Source organism: Balaenoptera acutorostrata, chromosome 3 (genome assembly GCF_949987535.1).
Source record: "Balaenoptera acutorostrata chromosome 3, mBalAcu1.1, whole genome shotgun sequence".
In the NCBI taxonomy this organism is placed as follows: Eukaryota; Metazoa; Chordata; class Mammalia; order Artiodactyla; family Balaenopteridae; genus Balaenoptera; species Balaenoptera acutorostrata.
Window position 1 is genome coordinate 26,924,228 of NC_080066.1, and position 5,566 is coordinate 26,929,793.

At 46.6% G+C, this 5,566-nt stretch overlaps 1 pseudogene; it reads left to right on the forward strand.

The window, feature by feature from the left end:
- Nucleotides 1–710: 710 nt before the first annotated feature.
- Nucleotides 711–2,493, forward strand: LOC114236021 (germinal-center associated nuclear protein-like; annotated as a pseudogene).
- Nucleotides 2,494–5,566: the final 3,073 nt, after the last annotated feature.

The window sequence follows — 5,566 nt, forward strand, 5'->3', positions numbered from 1 at the left end:
GGGATTAAGAAAATAAACCCAGTAAAATGTGGCTAAATATAGTTGAATAAGCAAGAAATGAATAAGATGCCATCGACTAGAAACCTATTTGATATTGGACTGCATATGCATTTCCTCCTCTTCTCTTTCATTTGTATTTCTTTTTCCAATTTAATTTTTTTAAAAAGATGATGTAATGGTTAATTTTTCATGTCAGCTTGACTGGGTCACAAGGTGCCCAGACACTTGGTCAAATATAATTCTGGGTTTGTCTGTTAACGTGAATGTGGATGAGATTAACATTTGAATCAGCAGACTGAGCAAAGCAGAGGGCCCTCCCCAATGTGGGTGGGCCTCCTCAAATCAGTTGAAGGCCTGAATAGAACAAAAAGGCAGACCCTTCCCTGGGTAAGATAGAATGCTATTGGCAGTCTTCAAACTGGGACACTGCCTTTTGCACCTACATGGGACTCCAAGTGAAACAAGCCTTTTCTTGGGTCTGGAGCCTGAGGGCCTTCCTACTTGGAGCCACACCACCTGCTCTCCTGGATCTCCAGCTTGTTGACCATCCTGCAGATTCTGGGCCTCATCAGCCTCCATAATCACGTGAACCAATTCCATATAGTAAATCTCATCTGTATTATCAGCGATAAGGAGAGACACTGCAGACCAACCCCGCCTGGCTGAGGAGTAGAACCTGAGCGCAGGGACCCAGCACGCAGGGACCCAGCATGCAGGACGGACCGGAAGTCGGGGACCGGAAGTCAGTCCGCTGCCTTTTCTGCTCGGGGTTTTGTGAAGGGCTCGCTGTTTGGCAGCGGTGCAGCCTGTGCCTCCAACTGGGCCGGCGCCCCAGGGCAGCGGGCGGCGGGCGGGGCATGAAGGTGAAGGGAGCTCCCGGGTTGAGCAGTCTGCTTCGGGAAGAGGACTTATTTGTGCTCCCCGGATTTATAACCCTCAGTCATCGGGTCAGAAGCCGAAGCCCGCTAGTCCTCTCAGACCGCCGGCCTCCTGGCGTTTCTCAACATCTTCCTGTGGTTCCTTAGAACAGTTCAGGCCACGCGGCCACTTCGATTTGGTCAGATTTCATTTCGGGAAGAAACAGTGCAGCGTGTGGTAAAAGCTCAGGGTTTCCGCGGTGTCCGGCGCTCCAGCGTCTTCTGCAGGACGTCGTTCTTCTCAGCGCAAACACAAGTTCTGCGCGCAGCCCGGTGCGGACGCAGGAGAGAAGAGAAGGAGGAGAAGATGCTCTGACGATGCAGGAGTTGGTTTCAGGTAAGCTGGTTTCCAGTTATGCCGGTTTTGAGATCCCTGATGCCACGAATGGTTTCCAAGGCCCGACTGAGGTTTCACAGGCCGAGCAACGCCTGGTCTCGCGTTGCCCCGGGGCGCCTTTGCAGCCAGACTTTCATTCGAGGAAAATGGGCTTGGCCAGGAGTTTAGTGGCAGGTTTTTCGTGACGAAAGAGAGGCTGCTGGCGGGGTTCGTCCCAGGAGCCCAACACCGTCAATGAACTGTTGAACAGTGGGCTGGCCTGACCTCCGAGCAGCTTGCGACGTGTCTTGGGCCATCACCGAGTTTGCTGGGTGGGGACTGGTGGGCGGGCTGCACTTGGCTTCTATGGATGGACCTGCCGCCCTGGGGCTTCCTGGCCCCCGCGTGGGCTCCCTGGTCATCCAGACCATTGTGCCTTCAGAGCCTCAGCTCTCGCCAGATGCAGCCCGTCCTCCAGTCACAGGTCAGAACCCGCTTTGCAGAGTGTAAGTCTGGAAAAAATGCCCTCCCCTCCCTGCAACCCCCTCCCTGCCAGGCCTCCCTCCTGGCTCGGGCAGGGTCCTCGGTTGCCAGATCCCACAGGAAGATGTCATTGCCTTGTGCATCAACCACAGGCTGGGGCACTGGACGGCCCCCTGGCTTTTTGTTGTATCGGAGGCACCGAGTGAAGATGGTCAGATATGTGTATATTCTGTTAAATCGCTTGAAAAACTATGATGTTCCTTTGTCCTGGATCCCAGCCAGACACAGAAGGAGCAACAGCTAAGTCAGGGGAATTTGGGGACAAAGTCTTGTCATCCTTCTGCAAACAGTTTTCAGGGAAGACGAGTGTGGAGGCTGGCCAAGAGGGGAGGCTTCCCAGTGCTGAAAATGTGGTGTGTGGAGCCCCTGGCCAGGAGCTCCTGCCCAGCGTCTGTCCAGAATCTGCTGTTGGAGAAAGAGGTTTGAAGATCAACTTCAGCACTGGTTGTCTGAAAACTCAGGAGCATTTACAGATTCAACTTCCCTTCCCCTCGACCTTCCTCAGATTCTGGCCATCTCTGCCTTAGACTATTGGAGCTGGGATGAAAACATTTGCAACTACTAGCCCTCAGGATGAAAGGACAGGAGCCACTGCAGCTGTCAGAGGCAGCAGGCACATCTCTGAAGCACTTGGAAAGGCTGATCCCAAGTTCAGGGGAAGTGGAAGTTGCCTCTGAGCTCCATGTCTCTGCACTGCTAGACATGGTGGACATTTGAGCTGCCTGACCTGAAAGAGGGAGGGTCTCTCCAGAAGGTTTTTTTTTTATTAAAAATAATGTTATTCTCAGATACTTGACACACTGTTGGGAATATGCTTTTTATATCATGCAAATAAACCATTTGGATGTCAAAAGAAAAGGGACATTGTATAACAATAAAGGGGTCAGTTCTTCAAGAAGACATAACAATCCATAATGTATATGCATTTACCAACAGAATATCAAAATAAATTTAAAAAAGGTGATAAAACTATAAGGAAAAATAGATAGATTTACTATTATAGCAGGGGATTTCAAGACACCTCGGTCAGTAATTGACAGATAAATCAGGCACAAAATCAGTAAGGATGTAGTTTAACAGCACCATCAATCAGCTGGATTTCAAGAACATCAGATTACCCATTTTTTTTTCAAGTTCACGTGGAACAGTCACAAAGATAGACCATATTCTGTGGCATAAAACATACCTTAACAAATATAAAAGAATAGACATCATACAAAGTAGACTCTTATAGTGAGATTAAAGTGGAAATTAATATCAGACAGATGGCTGGAAAACATAGGATATTGGCGATCAAACAACACACTTCTAAAACACATGGGTCAAAGAAGAAGTCTCAAGAGAAATTAAAAATATTTTAAACCAAATAAATAAAAATTAAACTTTTTCAAAGTCAAATTGAAATTTGAATTTAAAAATAAAACATCAAAATTTGTGAGATGCAGCAAAAGCAATACTTACAAGAAAACTCACAGCATTGAATTCATATATCAGAAAGAAGGTAGAGCTAAAATCCATAACGTAATCTTCCCTTTATGAAACAAGAGAAAGAAGAGGAATACAAATTTAAAGAGTATAGAAGTAAAGAATTAAAATTAGAGCAGAAATGAATGAAATTGAAAACAGGAAAATGGAAAAATCAATGACATCAAAACCTGATTATTTGAAAAGATAATAAAATGGTAATCCACTAGCCAGGCTAAACAAGAAGAAAATGGGAGAAGATAAAAGTTACTAATATTGGAAATGAAATTAGGGCCATCACTAATGATCCTATGGACATTAAGGATAATAAAAGAATATTATGAACAACTCCATGACCTAAAATTAGATAAATGAAATGTATTAATTCCTTGAAAGACACAATGTAATAAACTTCCCATGAAGAGATGTAGATAATCTGAATAGGGCCATATCTGTTAAAGAAATTGAATTAATAATAACCTTCCAAAATGAAAGCATCAGATCTAGATGGTTTCACTGGTGACTTCCACCAAACATTTAAAGAAAAAAATACCATTTCTCAACAATCTCTTTCAGAAAATAGAAGCAGAAGTAATAATTCCTACTCATTCTATGAGGCCAGCATTACCCTAACACCAAACTGGACGAACACATTATAGGAAAGGAAAACTACAATATGTCTTATAAATACAGAAGCAAAATTCTCAACATAATGTTAAAAATATGAATCAAACACTGTAAAAATTACATACCACAACCAAATGGGATTTATCTCACGTATGCAAGGATGGCTCAAGATTTGAAAAATCAATTAATGTAATTCATCATATTAACAGGCTAAAGAAGAAAAATCATGTGATCATCTCAGTTGATGCAGAAAAAGCATTTGGCAAAATCCAACAGTTAATTCATCATAAAAACTCTTTGAAAACTAGGAATAAAAGAGAACTTCCTTGACTTGATAAAGAATATCTACAAAAAGTCTACAGCTAACATTATACATAACGGTGAGGAACTAGAGGCTTTTTGCCTAAGATGAAGGACAAAGCAAAGATGTCCCCTTTCATCACTCCTGTTCAAATCAAATTGGAAGTCTTAGCTAATGCAATAAAATGAGAAAAGGAAATAAAGTTACACTAATAGGATTGGAGAGTTAAAATTGTTTACAAATGACATGATTGTCTATGTTGAAAATCCCAAAAAAATCAAAATAACTAATGGAGGAGGAGCTTCAAGATGGCGAAAGAGTAAGACACGGAGATCACCTTCCTCCCCACAAATACGTCAGAAATACATCTACATGTGGAACAACTCCTACAGAACACCTACGCTGAACGCTGGCAGAAGACCTCAGACCTCCCAAAAGGCAAGAAACTCCCCACGTACCTGGGTAGGGCAAAAGAAAAAAGAAAAAACAGAGACAAAAGTATAGGGATGGGTCCTGCACCAGTGGGAGGGAGCCGTGAAGGAGGAAAGGTTTCCACACACGAGGAAGCCCCTTCGCGGGTGGAGACTGCGGGTGGCGGAGGGGGGAGCTTCAGAGCCACAGAGGAGAGCGCAGCCATGGGGGTGCGGAGGGCAAAGCGGAGAGATTCCCGCACAGAGGATCGGTGCCGACCAGCACTCACCAGCCCGAGAGGCTTGTCTGCTCACCCGCCGGGGCAGTTGGGGGCTGGGAGCTGAGGCTTGGGCTTCGGAGGTCGGATCCCAGGGAGAGGACTGGGGTTGGCTGCATGAACACAGCCTGAAGGGGCTAGTGTGCCCCAGCTAGCTGGGAGGGAGTCCGGGAAAAATTCTGGAGCTGCCTGAGAGGCAAGAGACTTTTTCTTGCCTCTTTGTTTCACTGTGCGTGAGGAGAGGGGCTTAAGAGCGCCGCTTAAAGGAGCTCCAGAGACGGGCGCGAGCCGCGGCTATCAGCGCGGACCCGATATGGGCATGAGACACTAAGGCTGCTGCTGCCACCACCAAGAAGCTTTTGTGCAAGCACAGGTCACTATCCACACCGCCCCTCCTGGGAGCCAGTGCAGCCTGCCACTTCCAGGGTCCCATGATCCAGGGACAACTTCCCCGGGAGAACGCACGGCGCGCCTCAGCCTGCTGCAACGTCACGCTGGCCTCTGCCGCTGCAGGCTCGGCCGCATCCGTCCCCCTCCCTCCCCCCGGCCTGAGTGAGCCAGAGCCCCCGAAGCAGCTGCTCCTTTAACCCCGTCCTGTCTGAGTGAAGAATAGACGCCCTCAGGCGACCTACACTCAGAGGTGGGGCCAAATCCAAAGCTGAATCCCAGGAGCTGTTCTAACAAAGAAGAGAAAGGGAAATCTCTCCCAG